Source organism: Hemicordylus capensis, chromosome 2, assembly GCF_027244095.1.
Source record: "Hemicordylus capensis ecotype Gifberg chromosome 2, rHemCap1.1.pri, whole genome shotgun sequence".
Classification (NCBI taxonomy): domain Eukaryota; kingdom Metazoa; phylum Chordata; class Lepidosauria; order Squamata; family Cordylidae; genus Hemicordylus; species Hemicordylus capensis.
Genome location: NC_069658.1, coordinates 2,076,802 through 2,104,241, shown reverse-complemented (window position 1 = coordinate 2,104,241; position 27,440 = coordinate 2,076,802). Strand labels below are relative to the sequence as shown.

At 50.1% G+C, this 27,440-nt stretch overlaps 1 protein-coding gene across 8 annotated transcripts in view; it reads left to right on the top strand.

Moving 5' to 3' along the window:
* The window catches only part of CNTFR (ciliary neurotrophic factor receptor), a 448,395-nt gene that overhangs the window by 170,528 nt on the left and 250,427 nt on the right, over positions 1-27,440 (top strand). The window contains exon 1 of one of the 8 annotated variants that reach the window (XM_053301735.1): positions 15,293-15,356. The exons of the other annotated variants lie outside the window; for them this stretch is intronic. The gene's annotated coding sequence lies outside the window, so the exon portion shown is untranslated. Of the gene's footprint in view, positions 1-15,292; positions 15,357-27,440 lie in introns of those variants that run through there. 8 annotated transcript variants of the gene reach the window in all.

The following is a 27,440-nucleotide window of genomic DNA, read 5'->3' as shown; positions in this document are numbered from 1 at the left end:
CCTGTGAGTGGCCATCCCTCGCTGGAGCTGGGCAGATGAGCAGGCTTGGATTTGGGAGCTGGGGGGTGTGGGTCCGGGGGCTGGCAGAGGGAAAGGCTGGCTCCCCGCATGGGCTAGAATGGTTTGTAAACCACCCTGAGGCATTTGGGATGGGCGGTATAGAGATCGAGCGAGAAAGGCGGGGTGGACTGCACAGCCGCGCAGAGACTGTAGGCAGCTTGAATGGGGCCTGGGGACTGAAGACCCGGTTCCGTCTCTGCCTGAGTCTGGCCGTCCCAAAGGGAGGCTTGACTCTAACCACGTCGTAGATATTGGTTGGTGTTCGCCTTCAACCAGGTTGTGTCTGCGGAAAAGCATTTTGTGTGTGCTGGGAAACGTTGAGTTTCATATGACCATCCTTGAAGGCTTGAATCCTGGACTGTTCTAGGCTGTGGACTTGCCTCTCAGCTGAAACAGGAGATAAATGCCTCTGCGAGGCTAAAAAGAGGAGAGGGGGAGAGGTGCACGAAATGGACTTAGTACATGGGCCCGCCTTGGAGGACTGGTCTCCTTACCACGTGAGGCGGAGGCTTGGTTTACCCGTCCAGAGCAGAGGCTTGGTTTACCTGCCTCACACAGCTGGTCAACCCAGACCTCCTGTCCAGACAGCACATCGGCCCACCTTGGAGGACTGGTCTACCCACCTCATGCGTCATTTTATTTCGACCTCAGAGCAGGCCCTTTATGTTATATTTATATTATCTAGAGTGCTTTGTTTTGACCTTGAAACACTCAAAGCGACCCGTTCTGAGCTCAAAATATTTTGCACATCCCTAAAGAGAGAGATGTTCCTGTAGTACAGACATTTCCCATTTATTTTCCCACTGATATTTATTTATTTATCAATCAATCAATCATATTTGTATGCCACCCAAAACTCATCTCTGGACGTTTTACAATGAAATACAAATTAAAACATTATTATAACATTACAGTTTAAAATATAACACAATATTAAAACTGTTAAAAATTCTAGAGCTAATTAAAAGCCTGGGTGAACAAACTTTTTAATTGCCTTTTAAAAAGTTGTCAGAGTTGGGGAAACCTGCCAAAAACACCGGTAAGTTTCTCTCCACCTGTCCAAGAGGAGACACCGTTCCTTATCATTTCTGATACTCCACATATTTCTTGGATGACCCATATACTTGCTCAGCTGTATATTTATTTTTTATTTATTTAACATCTTTCTGTACCACCCAAAAACTTGCATCTCTGGGCAGTTTACAAATAAAAACATTTAAACATTAAAATCATTAACATTAAAATCAGTTAAAACCCAACATTAAAAGTATTAAAACTATAAATTTAAATTAAAAGCCTAGGTGAATAAATATGTCTTCAGTGCCTTTTAAAAAATTGCCAGAAATGGGGAGGCTCAACAGGGAGCACATTTCAACAGGGAGCACATTCCAAAACCTAGGGGTGGCAACAGAGAAGGCCCGTCCCCGAGTAGCTGCCAGTTGAACTGGTGGCAACCACAGATGAACCTCTCCAGACGATCTTAACGGGCGAGAGGGCTCATAGCAAAGAAGATGTTCTCTTCTTCCCAGGGCCTAAGCTGTTTAGGGCTTTAAAGGTAATAACCAGCACCTTGAAATTTGCCCGGAAATGTATCGGCAGCCAGTGTAATTCTTTCAACACAGGAGTATATGGTCTCTCCTAGATGACCCAGAGACCAACCTGGCCACCGCATTCTGGACCAGCTGCAGTTTCCGGACTACGTACAAAGGCAGCCCCACATAGAGGGCATTGCAGTAGTCCAGCCTGGAAGTGACAAGCTTATGTGCTACCATTCTGAGGTAGTTCATCTCAAGAAACGGACGCAGGTGGTATATCAGTCAAAGCTGATAGAAAGCACCTCTGGCCACCGCTTCAACTTGAGACACCAGGGAGCGGTTCGGATCCAGAAGCACCCCCAGACTACGTACCTGTTCCTTCCAGGGGGGCATGACCCCATCCAGAACAGGCGGATCAAAATCATTTCCCAAGTTCCGACCCCGCACAATAAGTACCTCTATATTATCTGGATTCAGCCTCAGTTTGTTATCTCTCATCCAGCCCATCACCTCTTCCAGGGAGGCATTTAGGAAGGTTCTTCAACGTGGTCTCTGTCTTCTACGCAAATGGGCGATGTGCCTGCTCAGAAACCTCGTCAGGATCTAACAAGCTCAATTCTCCTGCTTTGGGAGTTTGTGGAATCCCACATTGTCGAGACCTGTCTTCACTGCCAGAAGTTCACAAAGCAGGCTCGCAAAAAATAGGGCTTCTCGTCTGTGCGCAGCCCTGTGGGATCTGGTTCTATGTTCTTCAGAAGCCTTGTTGCTGAAGTGGTCAGTGTAGATGGCTTCATTGATGCAATCGAATCGTGCAGTGTCTGCTCCTGTGGAAACTGAAAACCCAGCCTCGATACCGGTTTCAACATCCTCCGCCACTCTACCATCAGTGACTTTGAGTGAGCCCGTGCGCTCGGAGGATCTTCCGCAGCGCCCAAAGCCTACAGTATTTAAGTTCTCCTCAGATCCTTCGGGGTTGGTACAGAAGTTGAAAAAGAAGAACCTGAAATTTCATCGAGACTTGCCGGCACGTCATCACCTCCCTCCTATACCCAAGAAGAAGAAGGCGGAAGAGGTTCCTGCATTGGAGGCCCCTGTGGCCAAGAAGACTAAAGCGGCCTTGGATCATACCATACAGAAATCGTCCGTGTCGACGCACCCTAGCTCGCCTGTTGTGATGGAATCGTTCAATGTGACCCAAGTTCAAACTCAGTCAAGAACTTTCGGTGGCGATGGAGGAATCAGGATATGCTTTGTTGGAGGAGGCATATTCGCCAACCAGGCCTGCAGAAGATGCCTCATGGCTACCTAGGAGTCGGTCACCCCCTCGGACCCAACAAGAGCGTGTTCCTCTTAGGGACAGTGGTACCCATTGGGAACCAGAAGAACGTATCTCAGCTTACAGGCAGGACCGAACCTGGGACCAGCACAACCAGTCTTATCAAGATCTATACCAGGCGCTGGAGTATCACTCCCCCTTGAGTGCAGTTGAACCATTGTACAGTGATTGGCACCGGGACTCCGAATTGTACGATCGATACCAAATGGACTACCGGTCTGACTATTCCAATTATGGCCACTCCCGCTATGGGTCCCACTACTCAGAGGACCCTGCATATGGGAAACCCTTGGCAATGAGGGATTGGCAAGAGCCCCCCTCACATTCAGAAGGGAGTTCGCATTCCCGCTCACCACAACGCTCCCCGAGGGACTGTGCAGAGCATCATGTACCTCCCCCTTCGGATCCAGTGATACCTCAGGCCACCTTGTCTTCCCAGGTGCCACCAACGGGACTTGCCACTTCGGTACCGGTCAATCAGGGTAGCAAGCCGAGCTCCCATTCGGGTACGATGCCCGCAGCACAAGACCCGCTAGCCCCGCTGGAGCCAGAATATGAGAGCAATGATAGCTCGCAAGACTCTGAGGTTGTTTCTCTGGGATCGTCCCTGCTTGATGTCCAATCGGACTTGAAACCAATCTCCCCGTTGGAGGAGCTCAAACTGTACACAGCGTATGTGTCGTGAATGACTTCAGCCCTGGGCGTGAACCTGGGGAACCAACAGAAAGGGGAGCTGGACCCGTTGTTCAGCCTTATCGATTCCGAGGCCAAGGTACCGGCCGCTTTGCCCCTGAACCCGGCATTGCTGAAAGTCATTCAGGGTCACTGGAAAAAACCGATGACGCTTTCCCAGCCTAACAGGCATCTTGGAAATTTCTATAGGGTGCAGCTGGACAATGATACTTCCTTTCTGAAGAACCACCCCACCCCAAATTCAATCATCATGGAGGCATCCCTGCAAAGGACAAGGGGCCACAGCCAGTCAGCAACCAATGACAAGGAGGGCAGAAAGTTGGACTCTTTGGGGAGGCGACTTTACTCCGCCTCAGTCCTACATTTGCGGGTGGCCAATTATCAGGCTTATAACGCCCGATATAATCATTTTTTGTGGGAGAAGGTGAGTCCCTTTCTGGATCTCCTCCCGCAAGACAAGAGGGATCCAGCCAAATCTTTTGCCCATGCAACTATTCAAATGGCCAAACAAGAACTTTATTCAACCTGACATTTGGTGGAATGCACGGCTAAAGTGATGGCAACATCTGTGGTGCTCAGAAAACATGCTTGGTTGCGTTCATTGGGGCTGCACTATGAGGCCCGGGCTAGGGTCGAGGACCTGCCCTTTGAAGGCTCTAGCCTCTTCTCTGAGCAGACCAATGATACACTCCAGAAGATACAGAAGTTGAGGAGCACAGCACGCTCCATGTCCTATGCTTCTCCAACTAGCAAGACACAGAGGACTGCTAAGTGGTTGCCTTATCAACCGCGGAAGGCCCCATCCCAGCAACAGTCCCCTTCGGAACGATCCTTTCATGGCAACAAGTTCCAGCCAAGATATAAGTTGAGTGGCCAGCCCAATAAGCCGGCCTTTCAAAAACGGCGCCCTAATATTCCCCAGAAGAAACAATGACTCAGGGCACTTCAGGACCCGCCTGGCCCCATTCTCAGCAAGCTGGGACAAAGTCACTAGGGACCAGTGGGTCCTCATGGTTATACGCCTGGGCTATGCCCTAGAGTTTTGCAGGCCACGACTGGTGTCCAGCATTGTGGAGACTCCTTGCACCCTGAAGTTGGATCAAGAGGTCTCTGCTCTCCTGGAAAAGGACGCGATCAATAAAGTCACCAACCCTGACAGCCTGAGGTTCTATTCCCGGTACTTTCTGGTGCCAAAACCAGACAGTGGTCAGCACCCTATACTAGACCTCAGGGCTCTAACAAACATTTAGTCTACAAAAGGTTGCAAATACTTTTGCAGTCGGTACCGACCATTATGACCATTCTGGACAAAAACATGTGGATGGTCTCCCTGGACTTAAAAGATGCGTACTATCACATTTCTAATGTGCCCTCAGCATCGATGCTTCTTGCGGTTTCAGATCAGGGCCATTCCCTATCAATTCAAGGCCTTGTAGTTTGGCCTCATGACCGCACAGAGGGTCTTTACGAAATGTCTGGCCCCAGTGGTAGCATTTCTGCAGGAGCAAGGCATGCACGTGCTACCGTTTCTCAACAACTGGCTCATCATGGCGAGCACCTGGCAGGCGGTACTGGACGCTCTTGAGATCGTGGTGGATACTCTGCAGGAGCTGGGTTTCCAGATAAACTTCAAACAATCTCAGCTGGAACCCACCCGTCAAATTCAGTTCATTGGACTGATATTCGACACGACCTTGGAAAAGGTCTTCCTTCCGATGGGCTGAATAATTACTCTTTGGAGATTTGCAAACGTTTTTCTAGCCAATGGCCCACAGACTATGTGTTCCATACAGCGCCTGTTGAGCCACATGGCATTGAATACTTACATTCTACCTCAAGCAAGTCTTTGAATGCACATCATTCAGAGATGGGTTTTGGACATGTTCGATCCCCTTCGGAATCTGAACCGTCTAGAGCGCACACCCCCTCCTTGGGTATGGGCGGCAGCAGAGTGGTGGACGGAGTTTCAGCACTTGAGTGTCAGTACTCCTTTTCAAACCCCTCAAACCCACTGGATGGTCACAACAGATGCATCGGAGCTCGGTTGGGGAGCACACCTGGGTGGGCTTTGACTGAGTGGACACTGGTCCCCAAAGGAGATGATTTGACACATCAATTATCTGGAACTGCTGGCCATTTTCAACGCTCTCAAAGGCTTCCTGCCTCTGATTGGGGGTCATTCAGTGCTAATACAGACAGACAATACGACGGCGAGCATCTTTAAACCACGTCTTTAAAAGAGCCCTTAAGGCACATTTTAAAGCCAGACTTTTAGTAATGTTTTAAATTATTTTAACAGTTTGTCTTGTTTTGTTTTTGTTATGTTTATTTTTGTGAACTGCCTAGAGCCTTTGGAGTCAGGTGATATATAAATTAAATAAATAGATAGATAAATAAATAAATAAATAATCCTGTTAGTGTTGCTTGGGGGAACTCCAGCCATCTTGCAACCAAGCAGAAAAGGGCCCACTTGAGCGATGAGATGCATCTTAACACTGGGAGCCACTTGCTCTAGACAGATCTGGCCCTGGTTTTCCTTTCCCTTCCTTTTCTTGAAGGTGAGCAGTGCCACAGGGCTCCAGCTTGCCTCTGCCTTGCACTCTCTTCCTCTGAATCCCAGACACACATGCGTGAGGCTGGTTGCTGCTACCTGGGAGAGGGAAGGGACTGCAGAGAGGCCCCTCTCATCCGCAGGGCTGGGCTCTAATAGTCAGAGTAAGTTACTGGACTTCACTTCATTTTTCATTAAACCTTCCACGTAAGCATCTCTGTGTCTTCCCCACCTGATTCAGTGAGGATGTTCATACTGGAGCTGAACTCTCATTGTTCTCTCACTTTCCTGAAAATGGCAGCAATCCAAAGTGTTGAAACACTGACATTTCAAATTGATTGATTTTTTTAAAAAAGCAGTTAACTCCTTAATGTTTCCATGTGGATAAGACTTCTACAATCCTGATGAAATGTGGGGATGCTTCTCTGCGGAACTGGGTACTCTAGCTGCTGCTGTTTTGGTCTCAGTAATGAAAACGAAGAGGCATCCAAGGTTGTTCAGCCGAGGGGAAATGAAGATGAAAGGAAAGGAGGAACATTTTCCCCTGCTGTCTCTGTTCATTTGATCTGAGTACAATTCAAGTTCAGACTCTGTACCGAGGAAGGTGGGCTCTGTGCTGGACCAGTCCAGTTTAATAGGTTTGCCTGCACACACAGATCCTGGAGAATCAGCCTTCTCCAGAATTAATATATCCAAAACAGCCGTTGACTTGGTATGAAAAATGCAGAACCAAAGAGGCCAGAGCCTGTATTTGCAAGCTCAGCTTCAGCCTGATGTCCAGCTTTGCAGCATGTGAAATGCTAGTGATCTGTTGCCACATCCCAAGTTTGCAATGTACCGTGTGATGCGTTTTCCCTCATCCCATTATAAGGGAAATACGAGGGGAACCTCCCTCCCTCTCGTCCTCCCTCCATCTCTGTTTTAGTCTTGAAGAGGTTTCCATGGAGAGGATCTGCCGGAACATGCACAGTGCAAACGAAGGAATCATTAAAACCAAGATGGTCTGAGTAATACTCTGAGAGGCTGGATGCAGAGCAGAAAGTGAAATTAATCAAGGACCATGGCGGAGTATTCGTGGTTTCTTTCCTGTGTGTAGCAGGCAAGTAACAAACCATGTAACATTCCAGATGGAGGAGAACTGGCCAGGCAGCAACACTTCAGAGAATGCCTCACCGGGCGGGGGGTAGGGCTCCTAGGCTGTTCTGAAAGAGCCAGCAATGTGATGCTGAAGCACAAGAGGCCAATTCTATTTTAGGAAACAACCCAACAGGAAGATCTCCTGCTGATCTCTTTCACAACTCCCAATAATTTCAGTGGGGCTGGTTTAGGGGAACTGGTGGAGGATTGTGCCATCAGGTTAAATTACTAGAAGCATCATGTCCAAAACATAGGAAGCATCTTTTAAATCTGGTGGAAATTCAGTGGAAGACTTTTGTTCAGTTCTGAGCACCTCCAGTCAGGGTTGAGTCTGGAAAGAATTCGGTGGGGGGGGAGGAGCATAGTTTAGTGATACACAGGCTTGCATGCAAAAGATTTTCGTTTCAGTCCCTCCCCCCCCCCCGCCCATCCCTGCTGACATCTCTGGGTGGGGCTGGGAAGGACTTCTGTCTGAAATCACCCTCGGCCACTCTGACAGGAAGCCCTTGAAAACAAATGATCCTGGCTACCAAGCCAGAGGTTGCTGGATCAAATCCCTGCTGGTATGTTTCCCAGACTATGGGAAACACCTATCGGGCAAAAGCGATATAGGAAGATGCTGAAAGGCATCATCTCACACTGCACTGGAGGAGGCAACGGTAAACCCCTTCTGCATTCTACCAAAAGAAAACCACAGGGCTCTGTGGTCACCAGGGAGCAACACCGACCCAACGACACACTTTACCTTTAGCTGGGAAAGGAATGGACCTCCTGCATGCCCTCCAGCCTTGTCCTGATGCAAATAGTGGATGTGCAGGGGGCGTGGCCAAGCAGCCTGCCTGGGAGGTTGGCATGTGACTCTGACTGCAAGCGTGCCACAAATGGAAAGCAGGAGGTCAAGTGCTTGCAGAGCCCAAAGCAGAAGGGCCACTGGGATTTCTCATACCTAAGACCAAGCGAGACCACTGGCCCCTCCAGCCCCCGCCCAACCCTGCTGCCTGAGTTCCTTGTAAGCAGAGGTGTCGGGAATTGAACCTGGGACCTCCTGCATGCAAAGCCGCTGCTCTGCAGTCTACCATGTGGGCCCTGGAGTAAGGTGTGGCCACCAGAGCTTAGAGCTGGGCACACTCCGTGTGAGAAAAGGGGCTTCTTATGGGAGCCCATGGTTGGGGCACTGGTGATGGGGCGGGCAAGGAGGACGGCATCTCCAACTCTGCTACTAACGGGATTCAGAACTTGCGACTTCGCCTGAGTTGGCCCAGCCCCATCGTCTGAGTTGCCTGCCGCTGGGTGCTCTCCACTCTTGGCCAGGAGCAGAACTGAGGAGCAACGGCCGTCCCGCCACCCTGCCACGTGCTTCAGTTGAAGGTGCTCAGCAGAAAGGCAGGAAGCCTTTTGCTTCTTCTCTGTCGCTCCTGCCGTCCTGCTTGGGGTGCAGCTCTGAAAAGGGAAGCAGAGGGGGAGACATTGGGGCAAGTCTTCATCCAGAAAAGGAGCAGAGCAATCAGCACGAGGCAATTAGCATGAGGAGGAGCAGGCTCAGTGCAGCCAATTGTGGTCGAGCATTGTGCGGTGATGATGCTTGTGTGTGTGCATGCAAAGAGTGCTCGATAGCTGGGCCTCCAGTCTGCGGATAAGGGGGGGCCCTTCTTCCCCGAGCTGCTGCGCGAGGTCAGGCAAGTGGCTGTCAAGTGCTCTCCAAGTGGCAATTTGGGGCCCTGGAGTGCTGAGCGTAAAGGGGCTGCGTTTGTAGCAGGGAGCAGCAAAAAGCCTGCCGCAGAGTCAGCTCCCAAAGAGGGGTTTAATCTAGTGGCAGGGACTCCCATGGCCTGTGGACCCAGGACTTTGGGTCCGATTCCCCCAGGGATTGGGTTAAGCATCAGGGAGGCTGAGCCTTTCTTCCCAAGGCAGCCACCGAAGAGGCAGGTTTGTGGCAAGCGGCTGGAGGTCAGAGATCCGCAGGCCTGGCTGAGCTGGGACTGGCTTGTGGGGACACCTGGATGCAACCCCTGCATCTTGGGGGCCAGCCTTGCACTGTGCAGCCCTTGGCAGGTGAAGAGGAGGGGGTGCGAGGTCCTCCCTGCTGGGCGCTCTAGTCGGAGGAGGCTTCCCTCCTGGGGCGATTCCACTGTATCCTCCGTGCGGGCGAGTAGTGCCCCACTCTCCCTCTGCCAGCTTGGCCACTTTTCTTTAACAGAAAGTGTGTTTTTCTTCTCTTAGGGACTGTTAGTTGATCACTGCATAGGTGGAAATTGGCTCAGCCTCCCTCTGGGCACCTCATGCTCATTCTTAATGCTCTCAAACATGCTGCTGCTCAAAGCGCTCATGCAATCGAAAGTCTGCCTTGGAGACAGTCAAGAACAGGCTGGACAGAGGAGTGCTCGGGAGGTTTGAGGGATCCGCTTGTCTTTCTGAGGGCAGCAGGGTTGGGCAAGAGGACTCGAGCGGCAGAGGCAAGAAGCCTCTCAATAGCAGTTGCAGGGCAGCAATGGCGGGAAACGAGAGGGCCTGCCCCTTTCAACTCCTTCCTGTGGGCTCCCCAGAGGCATCTGGTGGGCCCCTGTGTGAAACAGGATGCTGGACTAGAGGGGCCTCCTTGGGGGGCCTGATCCAGCAGGGCTGCTCTTATATACTTATGTCTCCACTGGATGCCCCGTCGCCTCTCCAGCTCTCCAAAGGTCTAGCCTTCTGGTTGCCAACAAAGGTTTGCTACTGTTGCACCACTGACTTTATCTGTTAGGTGGCCTGTAACAATTGTGCTCTGGGTGACTCACAAAATATCCATGTGGACCAGGCGGCAGCCCGTGGTCAGTTTGGTCTCAGGGTCCTAACCTGTCTTTGGGTTGACTGTGTAGTTGTAGCAGTGCCAAGGGTGGGGGGTGACCCTTGGCCCTGTTGAAAGGCCAGTGCTGCATGCCATGTTACTCTTCTTTGCCCAGCTTTGGGCAGCTGGGAGAGCTCCCTGGAGCCACCGGACAATTGCCCTGATGGAATATCCCTGGTGTGTGACATGCAGTGTTGCACTGGTGCAAAGGGCCTTGCATCTGACTGGCTACCAGCATGGTGCAGCGGCTAGAGTGTTGGACTCTGACCAGGGAGACCCAGATCCCCCTTCAGCCATGCAACTCACTGGGTGACTCTGGCAGGGCCAGTCACTTCTCTTGCAGCCGAACCTACCTCATGTATTATTTATTTATTCATTGGATTTTTATACGGCACTTCCGAAATGGCTCAGGATGGTTTACAATTAAAACAAAACTATTGAAATCTGTTAACAATTAAAACAAAAAATATAAAACAGTATAAAACAATTAATTAAAACATCATAAAACAATAATTAAACAATCATAACAATTAAAAACCTCTGAAAAACAGGTTACAACATTAAAACCAATTAAAACTATTTAAAAACCAGAAGGCCAGGCCGAACAGATAGGTTTTAAGGGCTCTCCTGAAGGTCTTAAGGGCTCTCATGGGATTTTAGCAAGGATAAGCATAACCCTGTACATTTTTCTGGGCTCCTTGGAGGAAGAGCGGGATATAAATGTAAAAATAACATTTGCCTTCTCTAGCAGACCATAATACGATTAGGGATGTGCGAGACGATTTGGGTACAAAATGATTTGTACCCAAATCTGGTTGATTCAGGTGATTTGTAGACAAAACAAATCACCACTGTCCTCTATTGGCCAGATTCAGGTACAAAACAAATCACCGCAGATTTGGACCCCAAAGTTCGGAGATTTGGACTTCCATTTTGTGGCCAAAGTGGGTTGGGTAGTAGTGCCCAGTGAGTGGAAGCTACCACCCAAATTTCAAATAAATTGGGCAAAGGGGTAATTTTAAAAGAATTTTTGAAGTTGGTGCATCTTTAAGCTTTTTCCCATAGGGAATAACGGGGATTTCAGCAGCTTTAATTATAACTCCCAGGGGGGGGGCACCAGGGTGGCCCAGAGTGGGTTGTGGTGGATGGTAGTGCCCAATGGGTGCAAGGAAACTACCACCTAAATTTCAAAGAAATTTGGCAAAGGAGTGTTTTTAAAAAGTTTTTTGAAGTTGGCATGTCTTTGTGGCAGAAAAGGGGTTTCAGGGGCAGAAGAGTGGATCAGGTGGTAGTACCCCAGTGGGTGCCTGCTACCACTCAGATTCAAAATAAATTTATAAAAGGGGTGATTTTTAACCCCCCCCAAGTTTGCACTTCTTTAAGCTTTTCCCCCATAGGGAATAATGGGGAATTTCAGCAGCCCCATAACTCCACTTGGGGGGCACCAGGGTGGCCCAGAGTGACCCCAAATCTGCCACAAAGACATGCCAACTTCATTAAAAAAACAACACCCCTTTGCCAAATTTCTTTGAAATTTGGGTGGTAGCTTCCACCCATTGGGCACTACTACCCACCCCACTCTTTTGGCCTGAAGACCCTTTTTCAGTCCGAATCGATTCAGATTCAGATTCAGAAAATTTGGGTACAAATTGACTCTGGGGTAATGGGTGGGGGGATATTCGGACCCAAAACAAATTGGGGGTGATTCGATTTGGGTACAAATCAAATTGAAAAAATCAATTTGTGCACATCCCTAAATAAGATCCGGCTTTGGGAAGATGCTCCCCACACCGTCCTCTCTAGCAAGTGACAGGGCCAGCTTCTCAGCCCTTCAGAGATACTGCAGTGCTTGATGATGACGTTTTTTCCATCGTGTAGAAAGAACAGAGCTCAACATCTCCTTATAGTCATCTGAATACTGATTGTGGTGGTATGGAAGATCCAACTATTGGCTGTCATTAAAAAAAGCACAGAGGGGATAAATTGGCCATGGAGGGGATGCCTGCCTATTGCAGCTCTCAACGCTAGGAAGGAGCACATGAAGCTGGACTGGGGAGATGGAAAGGCAGGCACCACGTACTGACATTGCATCTTCTGATGGTTCGAATCCCCCTGGCCTGTTTCCCAGACTATGGGAAACACCTAGATTGGGAAGCTGCGATCTAGGAAGATGCTGAAAGGCATCTTCTCATACTGCGCAGGAGGAGGCAATGGTCAACCCCTCCTGTATTCTACCAAAAGAAAACCTCAGGGCTCTGTGGGCACCAGGAGACGAAATCGACTTGACAGCACACTTTACCTTTACCTGACTGATTTTAACTGTAAGCTGCTTTGGAAGCCAATCTTGACTGAAAAACAAGGTATAAATATCATAATTAGAACAGACCCAGTCATTCTAAATTGCAGTCTGCATCATAAATTGTGCCGTGAGGGCTAAGGGGAGATGGACATGAATCAAAGGAAACTGCCTGCCCAGGAACAGTTTTGTAGTGGAAGAAAACACATTGGATCACAACTGTGTCACTCGCTTCCTGTAAAAATGTCACATTTGTCAACAACACTTTAAACAAGCAAGCAAAAATAACTAGGCTGATGTGGCATTTCTTTGCCTGGGCTGGAGCTTTGGAGTTTCTCGCCCTTTGGACTGTGACTTGCCATCCAGCTGGGCAAGCATTTCTTGCCACAGAACAGCAAAACGTGTCCTTTAAACCAACCTCCCCAGAAGAGAGAGAGCGTTTTCTTTGACACGCAGCCATTTCTAAAGCAAGATGGAATACTTTTGCAGACCCTGGGACTGGACAAGCCATTAGGAAGCGAAGAGCCCTCTTGCACAGGCCTCTGCGGGGACTGGCCGCAATTTTCCATCTTTCTATTTCTGGGATTTTCTGCAAGAATCTTCTTTTCTCATCTAAATCTCTGCTTGGCTCTGACTTCTGGCTACCTTTGGAAGAGTCCTCTTCATCTCATTAAATCCCCTCACTTTCCGCTGCTTGAATGGAGACTGGCCAAAGGAAAACTCTGTGCTGGGTCTTGGGAGGAATCAGCCTGGCAAGGAGGGTCTGCCAAGTGTGCCTTCATCCCTCCAGGGAGGGGAAAGGAACTGGTTCACTGGAGGGAGCCAAAGTCCACAGCTCAGTCTTGGGGGATCTTCCAGGAAAAGAAAGGGGTGTCACTCTCCGATCGTCGGGAATGTGTCAGGCTCCCCCTGAGAGAGCTGTCTCCCCACCCCACCCCTTACTGGCCAAGGAGGAACTCCCCAGTCCTAGAGGCTGGGCTCCAAGGGTGTCTTCCTGCTGCAAGAGATGCTCTTGCCTCTCTGTGTCACGGAGTGCATCCAGCCCAGAGGCCAGCTACCAACACTTCTGGCACTGAAAGGTGGACGTGGGCAAAAAAGGCTTTTGTGAGACTTGGGGTGGATTGAGCCCTTTGGGTTGGGATCAAGGATGATTGCAGTCATAGTAAAGCCCACTTGTCCTGTTTGACAGAGTAAAGCACTGCTCCTGATGCTGCACTGTGGTTCCTGTGGGCCTGTGTATGACTTGAGAATGAAGACGTTGGTCCTGTGTGTTTGGTGCCAAAACAACTTTTCGTACGTCAAAATCAGTTTTATTTGCAGTTGCACAAAGCAATGTGAGGGTCTGTTTTGATTGACTGATTTGATCTGAGTGGTTATCCTGCTCTCGAGTAGCCTTGCATCGAAATCATAGCCATATAATTAAAAACATATGAAATAACAGTGGAGCCAAGACCTCCTTGGTCTCTAAATAGATAGATAGATAGATAGATAGATAGATAGATAGATAGATAGATAGATAGATAAGACCTCCTCAAATCTACAAACTGCAGAAGGAAAACCCCTGCTGGCAAACCTTTGCTTTCAAAAGCAGTTCTTCCCATTCCTTAAAATTGGTTGTGGCCAGCCTCCTCAAGGTTATGAGAGAGCAGACCTGGTGAGCCCCTTGAGGCAAGGAAAAGCAAAGTTCCACCACCAAGAAGGACCTGCTTCAGCAGGAAGTTTTCCACACCCAAGGTGTGCATTCACATATTGGCCAAATTTATCCCAAGGTCCCTGCGCGAGCTATCAGGGAGCACTTCAGAAACAATTTGGGTTTTCATTGCACGTTAAGAGTGTAGCCCGATCCATCCATCCATCCATCCATTCATTTGATTTCTATACCACCCTTCCAAAAATGGCCCAGGGCAGTTTACACAGAGAAATAACACATAAATAAGATGTACCCCTGCCCCCAAAGGGCTCACAATCTAACAAGAAACATAAGCTAGGCACCAGCAACGGTCACTGGAGGTCCTGTGCTGGGCGTGGAGAGGGCGATTGAATTGAATCCAGAGCCCTTCCTCACGAGCCCTGAGAAAGGGCTACAGGGTGTGCAGGGAGGAAGCCCTAAAGAGCTGACCTCCCCACAGATGATCATTCCGCCTTCCCTGGGTGGGCAGATGGCCCACCTAGACGATCACTAGCTTCTGCCACCCACAGTAATGCACTGTGCAGGTTTTTTGCATACATGCAAAACCGGGCTGGGCTCCCTTAGCCGGGTTTTGCACACACCGGGTAAATAGCCTCCCAAGGTTACTAAATCCACTTTTTGTGTTGGTTTTTTGGGGCAACTCCAAACTCACAGTAAAGCCTCACAGAAAACCTGCAGTAAAGCTGGCTGTCTGGGCGTAGGCATTCAAAGGGCGTGGGGGGAGTCAAGTGGAAGGAGGGGGCCCCTCTGCTCGCCGGACTTGCTTGCTTTAGGGGGCGTTTCAGTTGTTGCTGCTTCAACTTCCATTCGGGGGGTGTTTTGCTCATGGACTGAGCCCGGCTGCCTATGAGCGAATGGCAAACCAACCTGAGTGGCATTTCTGCAGTGTTTGATTTTTGCAGTGTTTGTGTCCCACAATATTTGTGACCTGGCCTCGCAGTCATTGATAAGCTGCTCTTCTGTGGGGTTGTGTCGATTGCGCATTGGGCCTGGCTCTTATGAAACAACCAGCTGGCCTTCTTCCTCTCTGCTCTCTGCGCATGCTCCTGTGAAAACGTGACCTCCCCGTGGCCAGGGGTGCCTCTGGGGCTTTGTAAGTTCTGTCACTGTGTCCTGAGTTCTGACATTGGCATCTGTTCTGGGAGAGAGAGAGAGAGAGAGAGAGAGAGAGAGAGAGAGAGAGAGAGAGAGAGCTGTGCATGCCGTTGGAGCTTGTCTGACAACCGACTTCCAGGTAATGTTGTACCTTCGCAGCAAAGCAGACCTCTGCTGGCTAGGCCATGCCTTCCTTTCCCTCTCCAGCATCTCTTTGGCTGGGTGTGGAAAGCCTCTCTTTCTCATCAAGTGGGTTTTGCAGGTCTGCCTGGCTGCCTTATCTGGCTGCCGGGTGTGGCGGGGAGCGTGATGGGGGTTCCTCCACAGTATGTGGCTTGACTCGCTGGTTGGAGCTCCTGACCCTCTTGGCTCTGCTGCTTGCAAATATCTCTGCTGCCATACCAAAGCGAACGGCCAAATGTGGATCTTCAGATGAATGTGACCCTCTCTGCAGGGCTGCCTCCCCAGGATGTAGCGTCGCTCAAGGGGGATTCTGGGGGAAATAATGCCAGGCACCAGAGTGTGCAGAAGGTCTCAGGGCCCTCCAAAGCTGCCCTGGTTGTTCACCCCCCTGAATTCTCCCTGTAACCCCAAATCAGAGCCAAAACATGTTGGTTCAGCACTAAACGCAGACATCCTGTGTTCTGCATGCCGGGGATGAGCTGGCTAGGAAGATGGGCATTTATTTATTGAATGCATTTATATACCAACTCAACTTGTATCTCTAGGTGGTTTAGATCTTAAAATAACACAACATTTTAAAACCAACAATAAATAGATAAAATAAAATAAAAATATAGACAATTTAAAAACAATTTATAAATTTACCATAGCCTGGTGACAGCCAGCAACTTGGATGGCTTGAAGAGGGGTTTGGATCACTTCATGGAGGAGAGGTCTATCATCGGCTGCTAGTTGGAGGGCTATAGGCCACCTCCAGCCTCCAAGGCAGGATGCCTCTGAGTCCCAGTTGCAGGGGAGTCACAGCAGGAGAGAGGGCAGGCCCCTTTCAACTCCTGCCTGTGGGCTCCCCAGAGGCATCTGGTGGGCCACTGTGTGTGAAACAGGATGCTGGAGTAGATGGGCCTTCTTGGGCCTGATCCAGCAGGGCTGTTCTTCTGTTCTTAATAGCCTTTTCCCCTCTCTCTGTTCTGTAAGATGTTTTATACCATGTAGTTAACTGATGGAATGAATACAGTGATGACCACCAGTCTTGTCCTTAACAGCAACAGCCACAACCACCACCAGAAAAACTGACAAATTAACTGAGCCCGGAGATCTGTCAGTAGCTACTAGGGATGAGAACTGCATGCCACTGGCACGGATGGATCCAGGGTACTTTGAGTAGCAGATGCTGTGGACAAGCAGCAGGAAAGTGCTCATTGCTTCTATGATTTGCTGGCTTGGCTGGTGGAAGCAGAATGCTGGGCTTGGCCGACTTGCCGCGCTTTCATCCAGCAGAGCAGTTCTGACACTCTGAGAGAGTCTTTACTCTTCCTTAGCAGGGGTTGCATGTGTGTGTGCATGCGTACACACATACACACACACACTCCCCACGTCTCATTGCAGAAGGAAGGTGGTGATTGACCTCCCTGTGTGGGGTACATATATCCTTGCTCATTCAGGCAGGAATTTTGTTTTGCAATGATTCTGATGTCAGAGAATGGGGGCTTTGGGACGGCAGTCACTGCCCTGATGCGTCAACCAGGGAAAATATTTACGAGGACACAAGGAATTGGGGATCAGCCAGTCCTGGGCTTGCAGGGGGCACTGAACCATGCTGCTCTCTGACCTGCATTACAACATAGTAGTTGACGTAGGCATATTTATTTATTTATTTATTTATTTATTTATTTATTTATTTATTTATTTCCCTAACCCTTCCAAAAATGGCTCAGGGTGGTATGATCAAGGTGTATAAAATTATGCATGGAGTAGAGAAAGTGGTCAGTGAGACATTATTCTCTCTCATACACAACACTAGAACCAGGGGTCATCCTATGAAACTGAAGGTCAGGAAATTTAGGACCAACAAGAGGATGTACTTTCCCCCACAGCACATAATTAAGCTATGGAATTCCTTGCCATGGGATGTGGTGATGGCCACCAGCTTGGATGGCTTTAAAAGGGGCTTAGACAAATTCATGGAGGACAGGGCTATCCATGGCTACTAGTCTGATGGCTGTGGGCCATCTCTGGCCTCGGAGGCATGCCCTCAACTCCTGCCTGTGGGCTCCCAGCAGCATCTGATCGGCCACTGGGTGAAACAGGATGCTGGACTAGATGGGCCTCCTTGGGCCTGATCCAGCCGGGCTCTGTGTGTGTGTGTGTGTGTGTGTGTGTGTGTGTGTGTGAGCGTGTGAGCGTGTGAGCGTGTGAGCGTGTGTGATTATGAGCACTTTTGAGAACCCCTTTCTTATACCTTTTGCTATGCTCACTGCTTTGAGAACGTTTCTGTTAAAAAGCAGTAAATATATATATTTTAATATGATGGCTCACCCGTGGAGTGTGGGAGCATACTAGTCTAGATGAATACAGCCAAGGCTCGTGTGTGTTGTGACAGTCTAGACAGCCCTAGCACAGTAGATGTGAAAGCTGTGGCTTAATTTATTTTTTATTTAAGATATTTATATACCACCCCAAACTCATGTCAAAGCTCACAGTTGTGGTGCAGCTCCTGTTGCCTTGTGGGGTGCATTCAAAGGCTGTAGTTTGAACAGGGTGAATCCCCCCCAAGGGAGAGGTGCACCTGTAGCAGTGCTGCAGTGGGGGAGGGGGAGGGCTCATGGGTAGAGCCTCTCAGGTTCGATCCCTGGCAGCGTCTCCAGATGGGACTGGGGTAAATCTCCTGAGAGCTGCTGCTAGTCGGGGTGGACCGGGGGTCTGAACTGCAACTCGCATCACAGTAAAGTATGATGGAGATGATGGGAGTTGTAGTTCAGCAGCATCCTGAGCAGTAGTGTCCTGGAGGGAAGAGGCATCAATATTTTAAATAATATATTGATCTGGCGTACCACAAGTTGGGAACCCCTGAACTACTGGGTAGGTGGACCAATGGCCTGACATAGGAACATAGGCACATAGGCAGCTGCCATATACTGAGTCAGACCCTTGGTCCATCTAGTGCAGTATTGTCTTCACAGACTGGCAGTGGCTTCTCCAAGGTTGCAGGCAGGAATCTCTCTCAGCCCTCTCTTGGAGATTCTACTGCCAGGGAGGGAACTCAACATCAGCAGGAGTTGGCATAACTTCCCTAAATGCCTGCCTGGAAGTGGTAATGGGCTGGATGAGGGAGAATAAACTGAGACTGAATCCAGGTAAGACGGAGGTACTTATTGTACAGGGTCAGAACTCCAGAGATGATTTTGATCTAGCTCTTCTCGATGGGGGTCACACTTCCCCAAAAGGAACAGGTTCGCAGTCTGGGAGTACTTCTGGATCCACACCTCTCCCTGGCTTCTCAGGCTGAGGCGGTGGCTAGAGGGGCTTTCTATCCGCTTCGGCTGGTATGCCAGCTGCACCCATTCCTTGAAATGAATGACCTCAAAACAGTAGTACTTATGCTGGTAACCTCCAGACTTGGCTTCTGCAATGCCTTCTCTGTGGGGCTGCCTTTGTACATAGACCGGAAACTCCAGTTGGTACAGAATGTGGCGGCCAGGTTGGTCTCTGGGTCATCTCGGAGAGACTACATTACTCCTCCCCTGATAGAGCTACAATAGCTGCCAGTAGTTTTCCAGGCAAAATACTAAGTGCTGGTTATAACCTATAAAGCCCTAAAACCTATAAAGGCTTGGGCCCTGGGTATTTAAGAGAACGTCTTTTTATTTATTTATTTATTTATTTATTTATTTATTTATTTATTTATTACATTTGTACACCACCCCAATCTTTCATCTCTGGGCGGTTAACAATAGTATAAAACAAGTTAAAATACATACAAAAACTTAAAACAATTTAACAATTTAAAATCAGCCACGAATTAAAACCTTAAAATTTTAAAGAACAGAAAAGGCTTGGGTGAAGAGGTGGGTTTTCAAATGCTTTCTAAGAATTGTCAGAGATGGGGAGGATCGTATCTCAATAGGGAGCGCATTCCACAGTCTTGGGGCAGCAACCGAGAAAGCCCATCCCCGTGTGGCTACCAGCCAAGCTGGCGGCAACTGGTGACGGACCTCTCCGGACGACCTCAGTGGGCGGTGGGGATCATAATGAAGAAGACATTCTCTTAGATACCCAGGGCCTAAGCCATTTAGGGCTTTATAAGTTATGACAAGCACTTTGTATTTTGCCCGGAAACCTATTAGCAGCCAGTGTAACTCTATCAACAAAGGAGTGATGTGGTCTCTCTGAGATGACCCAGAGACCAACCTGGCCGCTACGTTCTGTACCAACTGAAGCTTCCGAACTATGTACAAAGGCAGCCTCACGTAGAGCACATTGCAGAAGTCAAGTCTGGAGGTTACCAACAAATGTATCACTGTTTTGAGGTCATTGATCTCAAGAAACGGATGCAGCTGGCGTATCAGCCGAAGAGGATAGAAAGCACCCCTGGCAACCGCCTTAACCTGAGAAACCAGGGAGAGGTGTAGATCTAGAAGTACTCTCAGACTGCGGACCTGTTCCTTTTGGGGAAGTGTGACCCCATCTAGAACAGGCAGATCAAAATCATCTCTAGAGTACTGACCCCGCATAATAAGTACCTCCGTCTTATCTGGATTCAGTTTCAGTTTATTCTCCCTCATTCCAGGCAGGCATTTAGGGAGGATATGCCAGCTACTGAAGAAGTTGACATGGAGAAGTAGATCTTGGTGTCATCAGCATACTGGTAACACCCAGCTCCAAATCCCCTGATGATCTCTTCCAGTGGTTTCATGTAGATGTTAAAAAGCATTGGAGAAAGTACAGAGCCTTGAGGGACACCATACTTAAGCTCAGATTTCAAAGAGCAACAATCTCCAGTCGACACTATCTGGAATCTGTCCGAGAGGTAGGAGTGGAACCACTGTAAAACAGTGCCTCCCACCCCCAACACCCTCAGACGATCCAGAAGGACACTATGGTCGATAGTATCGAAAGCCGCCGAGAGATCCAAAAGGACCAACAGAGTCACACTTCCTCTGTCAATTCCCAATTGGAGAGGATCCATCAGGCCAACTAAGGCAGTCTCCACCCCATAGCCCGCCCGAAAACCAGTTTGAAATGGGTCTAGATAATCAGTTTCCTTCAAGAACACCTGGAACTGAGAGGCCACCACCCTCTCAGTTACCTTGCCCAGCCATGGGAGGTTGGAAACGGGCCTATAATTGCTCAACTCTGAGGGATCTAATGCAGGCGAGGTCTAATGATTGCCTCCTTAAGACAAGGAGGCATACTGCCCTCCCTCAGAGAAGCATTTATGGTTTCTACCAGGCCGCCTACAACAGCCTCCCTGCTAGATAGAACAAGCCATGTTGGACAAGGGTCAAGAGAACAAGTGGTAGGCCTCACTGCTCCAAGCAGCTTGTCCACGTCCTCAGGAGTCACAAACTGAAACCGATCCAGTCGAACCACATAAGAGGAACCACATCATGAGCCCCACCACCCACTGAGGTCGTCTGGAGAGGTCTATCTCCAGTTGCCGCCAGCTCAGCTGGTGGCCACATGGGGATGGGCCTTCTCAGTTGCTGCCCTGAAATTGTGGAATGTGCTCCCTACCGAAATATGATCCTCTCCATCTCTGACAATTTTAAAAAGGCATTTGAAACCCACCTCTTCACTCAAGCATTTCAGCTTTTTAAATTATTAGGTTTCAATCTGTGTTTGATTGTAAATTATCTAAACTAACTGGGTCGGGCGCAGAGCATCTGTGCCTCTAGTTTGTTGCCTGTTGTCATGTGTCCCCCCCCCCGCTGTTGCTGTTTTGTCACTTGCCTGTTGCCGCCTCCTTTCCCCCCCACCCTCTCGTTTCCGCCTCGTTCTCCTCCCCCCACCTGTTGCCGCCTCCTTCTTCCACCATCCCCGTCCGTCCCCCCCGCCTTCTTTCACCTGTCACCAATGCTGGCTTTTTGGCATCCTCCGCACCCCCAGCTGCCACTACCACCATTTTCCCCCTCCCACCCGTCCCATGGCTAGCCCATTTGGCTGCTCTCCGAACTTTCGCGAGAGCTGCCACGCATGGGATTAGCCATGGGTATGCCTTAGAGAATTAAATAGATAGATTGTTTTAAGTTTGTGTGTATGTTTTAACAACAACAACAACAACAATAATAATAATAATTCAATTTCTATACCACCCTTCCAAAAATGGCTCAGGGTGGCTTACACAGAGAAATAATAAATAAATAAGATGGCTCCCTGTCCGCAAAGGGCTCACAATCTAAAAGAAACATAAGATAGACACCAGCAACAATTACTGGAGGTCCTGTGCTGGTGGTGGATAGGGCCAGTTACTCTCCCCCTGCTAAATAAAGAGAATAACCATATTTAAAAGGTGCCTCTTTGCCAAGTTATGTTATTGTTAACATAATTTATGTTATTGTTAACTTGCCAGAGACAAAAGTTTGGGGCGGTGTACAAATCTGTTAAACAAATAAACTTGAGAGTCCCTCCCAACAGACATCAAGTCCCCCATTCAAATGCAACCAGGGCAGACCCTGCTCAGCTAAGGGGACAAGTCATGTTTGCTGCCACCAGATCAGCTCTCCTCTCTCTCCTTGCCCAGTCAGTGAGAATTCTCGTGGGTGTGCGGTCTCCTCCCTAAGGTGCTCAGCCCGTGCTCTTCTGTGTGCAAGTAATTTGCGCCTGTAGGGTTACTCAGTGCAGTGCTCATATGAGCAGCATGGGAGCTGCAGAGCGTCAGAAAGGGGGCTCCCATCCCCCCTTTTTCTTCCAGTCAAGCCTTTTGCTGCCATGGTGACCCTTTCTTGAGGCCAGGTGAGGCAGTCACCTTGGGAAACCGCCTATTGAGGCACCCACAGGAGGGGAAGAGGCCCCCTGCTGCTGACCCCAGAGCCACTCTTCAGGACCGAACTGACCCTTGCAAGCTTTGCCAGGAGTGCCTCCCTTCACACTCCCTGCAAAGTGTGCAAGAAGTGCAAGGAGAAGACGAGGCTGTGGACAACCTTCTCTGCTCTCCATGCTCTTTCCAAGCTGGCCAGGGCAGGTGTTGGAAGGGCCTGGCCCACACCAGGGGCATGAGGCAAGGCGGCATTTGGCCCTTCGCCTCAGACACCACACTGCATTAGGCCACCCCGGCTGTGTGGACTGCACCCCTCCTCGTGTGAAAAGCAGCCGCAGGCCTTGCAAGAGGGCCGGGCACCCTGAGACAACTCCTTTTGCTTCAGGATTTAAAAAATTGAGAGATTGCACATTCTGTAGTCACCCCTGCTCTGTCACCGAAGCAAAACAGGTTTCTTGAGAAACTTGCAGTCTTGAAGAGAGCAAAGGCTCTCCAGAAGACGGGGAGGGGGGAGTGTTGCTTTCTTTTGCTGGGCGGTGGGGGGGCGGGCAGTGGCGGCTGAGATGTGATTTATTCCCTCTCTGGGAAGCACCGATCCCCACAGGAAGCCTTGTCTGTTTTCCGTGATGGTGACATTTCACCCCTTCCACCTTCTCATCGTTCGCTCGACACATTTCCTTCCAGCCTGCTTCTCAGCGGATCCCTAGAACAAAGCCTAATATTATTACACTTCGGCAGCAGAAGCAGGTAATTGAAGCTCACATCTGCTTGCAATCTGGATGCAGGGAAGGGGCGCCGTGCCTTGGTTGCGGTTCAAAGGGAGCACCCCCCCCCCGCTGACTCCAAGGTGGCAGCGGCTGCACCCGGCCCTCTCCAGAGTCTGACCTGCACGAAAAGGCAAATGGGCCAAAGCGGGACGGGGTGGGGGAACACCCTCTCCCCAGCGGGTCCTGCCCCCCACAAGGCGCTGTCGTAAAGTGCTGCTCAGGAGAAACGTTGCAGACGATGACTCCTGCTCCGGTGGATATTTATATCATGCTTTTCACCAAAAGTTCTCAAAGCGGGTTGCATAGAAACATACGGAATAAATTAATAAGATGGTTCCTTGTCCCAAAAGGGCTCAAAACCTAAAAAGAAACACAAGATAGTCACTGGCAACAGCCACCGGAGGGATGCTGTGCTGGGACAGGTGCCCCCCCCCAGTAAATGCCACTTTAAAAGCTGCCTGTTTGCCCAGTTAGTAGGGGTTACCTGCTAGCATACAGTCATAAAACCCAGTGGTACACCAGTCAGCAGGCTGGGACATCTCCCAATGTGATGCGTTAAGGCTGCAGTCTTGTGCACGCTTACTTGGAAGTCAGCCTCAGTGAACTCAGAGAGAAGAGCCTTCCAACTGCACATGCACAGGATGGGGTTGTGGACCATTTCTAGCGGCACCTTCCTTCCTTCCTTCCTTCCTTCCTTCCTTCCTTCCTTCCTTCCTTCCTTTTTTGGAATGCCCAAAGTGCAGCAGGGAGGTTGCTGGTTCGACTCCCCACTGGTGTGTTTCCAAGACTATGGGAAACACCTCTATTGGGTAGCAGCAGTATAGGAAGGCATCATCTCATACTGTGCCGGAGGAGGAAATGGTACAAAGAAAAACCACAGGGCTCTGTGGTTGCCAGGAGTCGACACCGACTCGGTGGCACACACTTTTCTTTCCTTTCCCAAAGCAGACCCTTCCTGCTTTGATGAATGGTGTGTCAGGATACCAGTCTCCAGGCCTCTGAATGCTGCCTTTCATGGTTCTGTGACTGTCTGAACAGGCCTGCTTCAACAAATAAAGAAGGCGGGGAGGGTGCCAAATGGCTCGGAGCGTGTGGGAACCCGGTCAGGCGCTCATGCAGCCAGCTCAGCCTCCCAGCCCCAGTGGGGGGCTGCTGGAGCCTCCAAGGTTTTCCAGCAGGGAGGGAGAGGCTGAGCCAGAGGTGGCATCTGCACCTCCGACCTGCTTGTGGCTGGGGGAGCATAAGGGGGGTGGGGGGTGCCAGCAAAGCAGCAACAGCCTCCATGGGGTCAGTCTGATATTGCAGTATGGCTCATACGTGCTGTTTAATTCTGAATCAGTGCCACATGCTTGCTGGGCACGGCTCTGTCGTTGGGTGGATGCAGAGCGCTGGCACTCCTTGGCTGGGAGTTGGGAAGGTGGGAGGAAGCCACTGGGCAGAAGACTCTGGCATGGTCTGCTTGTGTTTCCCTAAGTAAAGGGGCTGGAGACAGACTTTAAAACAAAACATGCTCCCTCCCTTGCCCCCCCCCCGCAAACGCTGAAAATGAAGGAAAGGAACATCCCTGAGGGGAGCAGTACACACACACACACACACACACACACACACACACACACAGTGCCAGAGTTCTGATTCTGCTGTATCCCTCTTCTTCATAGTTTCTGTATTGCCTTGGAAAAGTGCATGCATGACCCAAATCTATTTTGGTCCTTGCATGGCGGTCCCTTGAGTCCCATTCAAAAGCAGTAATGCAATAAATGCCCAGTCAATAGCTGAATGCATACTGCCTTGCTTCACAGAGAGGGGTGCAATCCTGCCTGTCCCTTTGGGGAGGAGAAGAGGCCCTGAGTGGTGGTGGACGTGCCCTCCAGCGGACGCTTTCTCCAACCCACCCGCTTCTCTGTTTCCCTCCTTGCCAGGAAAGAACCGGCCGTGTGCGTCACTCTGGGGCCTGCACTCCAGGAATTCAGTGAACCTCGCTGAAGTTCCTGCTAAGACCTCGGGCTGCTGCAAGAAGATGAATTGCAAAGCACAGTGGAGCAGAGTGGAGTCGGGTGGGGGGGCGGGCGGCTCTTGGTATCTGTGCTTGCTGCATCTTCTGTCAGGCAGCTCACCAGGGAGGGGTCCACTGGGAGGAGGGCCAGTGCCTTGAGTCATCTGCAATGGCCCATTAAGTTGCTCATTTTGCTCGTTCATATGGCTCTGCTTGGCGGGAGGACAGATGCAAAGCATACAGCTGGCCGTGGCCTTTCCTTTGGGCTGGAGTAGTTCTCTTAGACTGGGGAAGTGGTCTCAAGCACAGAAGGGAGTGCTTAAGTGTGTGTGTGTATAGAGTGTTTCTTGAACAACATTGTGGGGTCCTCCTGGTTCTTTCCTTTCCGCTTTCCCCTCTCCCTTTCCTTTCCCCTTTTCTTTCCTTTGCAGTTGTGTAGCCAGGGGTGAACAGCCCAGATTATCGTCCTTGGGGTTGCAAGCAAAGCTGAGCTGGTGTGCTGCCTGCTGCTAAAAGCAGCTAAAAGCAGCAGGCGGGCATCGACAGAACCACTTGCCAGTTCTCCAGTGGCGAGTGCTCCCAGCCCCCAGGCGAGAAGGATGGCCAGCAGCACACAGATCTCCTCCCCAGAGGTCTCCTTTCCAGTGCCATTTTGAGAAGGTGAGAAAAAGCCAGGATCTATCTCCCATGCAAAGGACAGGAGATCTGCTTCTCTCCTAAGATCTCAGCCTCTGTGCCAGAAATGGATCAGAAGGAAGAGAGGGGATTGGTGGCATCCGCAAATAATGGCTGGCTAGTCAGTGACGCCTATGTTTGTGGATCCCTGGGCACAAGTGTTGGCATGAGAAGTTTGCCGTTCCTTGCTTTGGCAGAGGAATGTGTCCTGCTCATCATGCTTGGCTGCATTCGGAACTGAGCAGCATTGCCCCCAGAAGCGCTTTTCTAGCTTTCACTGTTCCATGAGACTCTGCACATGCGCCACCACCAGCATTTGGCTGCAGAAGTGGCGCATGGCTCATTTCACTTCTGCATGGGAGAGGGGAAGACTTTCCTGGAGGGAGGGGCGGGGACTGCTCCTTCCAGGCCATGCCAGCGGGTGGCTGCTGAGTGCCTAGCAGCCCCTGGCAAAGTCGCTGGCGTCGGTGGGCCATGCCATCCGCTCAGCGGCCCCCTGCCTCTGCCACCGCCGCCTTGTCATGCGCTCCTGCAAGGGCACCGTGGCCCCTTTCCCCATCCTGCAAATGTTCAGGGATGGAAACTGGTAGCCAGTTCTTGTGGGTTGCTATGAAACAATGTGCTCTCTTAAAAAATGGGGGCATAATTTACAACCCAGTGCTGACCAGACCAGCCGTAATTATCCCAGCTGCCCATAATCTTGTAAGAAAGCACCAGTCTTGGGATCACCAACAAAACAGATTAGCAGCACATTCAGAACAGACAAAATCAAAGCACTATTCTGTCCATTGCTAAACCAGTTTAATTGTCAAGGTTTTCCCCAAAGGACTCTGAGGATTTTTGTGTTCTAAGATACTTGACTGTCCTAATCCTCTTGGGGAAGATCTCTTGCCCTGTTTGAGAAGTACACTTCCTAACATAGTTCCTTGGTTGGGAATCAGGACTCTGAAACTGGTCTGAAACTGGTTTAACAGTATTGTGTAGATATCACACGGTGCATCCATAATCTATGGAATTCCCCGCTGTAAGGTGTAGGCGAGAGGGAGATGCCACTGGCAGGAATCCGACGCATGGCCTGGGGACTCCAGGGGCACAGAACTCGTGGGGAGTGCAGTAGAGATTCGTGTTTCTGAAAAAGTAACACAACCTAAGAAGCAGCCCTGAGTCCTGTGGTGAAAACAGCACACGGGGGAAACAGCCCCTCTGGTTGTGGCTGCTGCGGCCAGTGCCTGCCTGGCTTCTCCGACACACGATGAAGAGAGAAGCAGGTGGATTGTCAAGTGAATGATCCATCAGCTGCCACCCGAGAAGAAGGCATCCTCCTGGCGGGAATCAGTTTTCTCTTATCCTTCAGTTTAACAGGGCATTTGTCTTTGCTGGAGAGAGGCAGCCGGGGGGGGGGGCACCTGGGGAAGGAGGCATTTCTGATGCACAGAGAACCAGGCGATGTGTCCCCGAGAGACTCATTTGTCCTCTCATTTTGGTTTTGCTCCTCTGTCTCCTCATCAGTCTTGCTTCTGCACAAAACATCTTCACTACCTTGTCCTCCGAAATGCCCTCCCTTTCTGCCATAATGGATTCTTACTTAGTGCTTCTGAACAGGACAGGTTGGCAGGCTAGCCGGAGGCACATGGGGCAGAGAGTGTGGACCCTTGACCACTCTAGCCAGCTAGCCCAACCTCAGGGTCACAGCAGGGCCACCTCCACTCCCCGGCAGCTTCCCTTCAGCCAGTATTGCGAAATCCTCATGGCTAAAGTGGATCGGACACAAATGCCATGGGGAGTGACCCTGACCTTGGAGAAAACTTGGGAGCAGCAGCAGCATGAGGGATGGAGGAGGGTGGCTTT